At 45.2% G+C, this 2,526-nt stretch overlaps 1 pseudogene; it reads right to left on the reverse strand.

Moving 5' to 3' along the window:
* Nucleotides 1-1,131: 1,131 nt before the first annotated feature.
* LOC124552771 lies at nucleotides 1,132-1,249 on the reverse strand (annotated as a pseudogene).
* Between the last annotated feature and the right edge of the window lie 1,277 nt (nucleotides 1,250-2,526).

Below are 2,526 nucleotides of genomic sequence, written 5' to 3' on the forward strand. Positions count from 1 at the left end.
AATATGTGTGCCCCGACCGGGACTCGAACCGGGGTCTCATGCTTACATGGCAGACGCTCTATTCATCTGAGCCACCGAGGGCATAGAGGATATTGCGACTGCAGGGATTATCTCGCGCACGCATCCCGCGAGACCCACATTCTCAGCTTGTATGTCCACACACTACATTCGTAGTGGCCCACCCCAGTACACTCATTACTCGTGGAAGACAATCTTACCAAGTCCCGTAAGAGTTTGTGGGATATGTGTGCATCTGGTCAGAAGAAGAAGGTCATGGCCAGTATTACCAGAACTATATACTTATATGGATATGGTGTTTGTTCTTTCGGACATGTCCGAAAGGCCGGCCGGTGTGGCCGTGCGGTTAAAGGCGCTTCAGTCTGGAACCGCGTGACCGCTACGGTCGCAGGTTCGAATCCTGCCTCGGGCATGGATGGGTGTGATGTCCTTAGGTTAGTTAGGTTTAATTAGTTCTAAGTTCTAGGCGACTGATGACCTCAGAAGTTAAGTCGCATAGTGCTCCGAGCCATTTGAACCATTTGAACATGTCCGAAAGAACAGACACCACATCCACACAAGTATATAATCAACGAAGATGTGCGGTTCAGCGGGATCGTTTTTTTTTTTTTTTTTTTTTTTTTTTTTTTGTACACTAACGCAGTGCTTAATAATGGAAGCAAGAAAGAATCAAGACTAAAATACTCTGACGTGACAAACGTCATGGGATAGCGACATGGACATATACAGATGGCGATAATATCACGTGCACAATGTACAAAAGGGCCAGACTCCCAGTTCTACTCTGGTGACTCATGTAAAAAAGGTTCCCTACATGATTATGAACGCATGGTAGGTATTAAAGCGATTTGAACAGGGAATGGTTGTTGGAGCTAGACGCATGGGACATTCCATTACTGAAATCATTTCATGCAATCTGTCTTCAGGGTACAAGTGGCCCATCGGAACCATCCGACCGTCGTGTCATCCTCAGTTGAGGATGCAGATAGGAGGGGCGTGTGGTCAGCACACAGCTCTCTCGGTCGTTACGATGGTTTTCTTTGACCGGAGCCGCTACTATTCGGTCGAGTAGCTCCTCAATTGGCATCACGAGGCTGAGTGCACCCCGAAAAATGGCAACAGCGCATGGAGGCCTGGCTGGTCACCCATCCAAGTGCCGGCCACGCCCGACAGCGCTTAACTTCGGTGATCTGATAGGAACCGGTGTATCCACTGTGGCAAGGCCATTGCCCACTGAAATCATTAGGGAATTTAATATTCCCAGATCCGCACTATCATCAGTGTGCCGAGAATACCAAATTTCTGGCGCTGCCTCTCATGAAGGACAAAACAGTGGCCGACGGCCTTCACTTAAGGGGACCTGGACGTGAAATGACTGAAATTTTCGAAAACATTTTTTTGTCACCATCTGAAAGACAATTTTATCCCGTTTCAGAAAATGTAGTTTTCATCCACTTTTAACTTCATTTGGTTTTAAATGCTCTGTCAACAAATGTCTACAAACCAGCCATGCTCATGAGACAGCCAAGGAATATCACCATAAACATTTCTTGCCTGTCACATTCATGGAAACAATATACAGGGAGGAACCTTGCAGATACAAAATTACTTAGCAAATGTCTACATGCTCATACACAAAACCCAAATCAGAGTTTCAACAGCTGCGTGTGGCAACGAGTACTAAAAACAGTGCTTCTTGATGCAATAATTTACCAACAGCCGTATGTATTGTAGAAATTTATTTTATGAACTTCTTATATGCTATCAGTTTCGGCATTACATTGATGCCATCTTCAGGCCCCACACGTCATTGTCGTAAAATCGCTATACACGGAAGGGGCCATATAACTGGATCCGTGAATCAAATCGTTATGCAACAGCTCTTGGTGGCCAGGCGACGCAGTCTGAAGATGGCATCAATGTAATGCGGAAACCGGTAGCACATAAGAAGTTCATAAAATAAATTTCTACAACACATACGGCTGTTGATAAATTATTGCATCAAGAAATACATGCCAGCCGTTGTCCCACGGTCCACAATGGATCAACGAAGAAAACAGTGCTTGTTGGATGGACAGTACTTAAAATCGGTGTGATGGACCCTGTCATCTGTTTCAATGATGGCGTAATCATCAGGACAAAAGTAATGGACAAATTAGTCATCCAGCCAGGAAATTATATGATAGCTGCTCTGACCGCCATAGATCGTCTGCGACTAGTTGAAGCTGAAAAGGCTGTGGAAGCCACCACTAAAGAGAGCAGAGTAAGGAAAAGGCTCCTGAAGAAGTCCACAGAGGATAAAAAAGCAGCTGGCCAGCTAGATCACGCTGCTGGAATGTTCTGAAAGAGGCATACGGTGAGTCACAAACACTGATAATACAGATACCAGTATTAATGCCACCGCGTTTTAGAAGTGCGAGCATTCCCATTGCTAACTAGCTTAAGAAACACTTCGGCTAATGAACGTTTTCTGGCTGTGGCGAGTCTAATGGAGAATTCGAAACATTG

Source organism: Schistocerca americana, chromosome 10, assembly GCF_021461395.2.
Source record: "Schistocerca americana isolate TAMUIC-IGC-003095 chromosome 10, iqSchAmer2.1, whole genome shotgun sequence".
NCBI classification, from domain to species: Eukaryota; Metazoa; Arthropoda; class Insecta; order Orthoptera; family Acrididae; genus Schistocerca; species Schistocerca americana.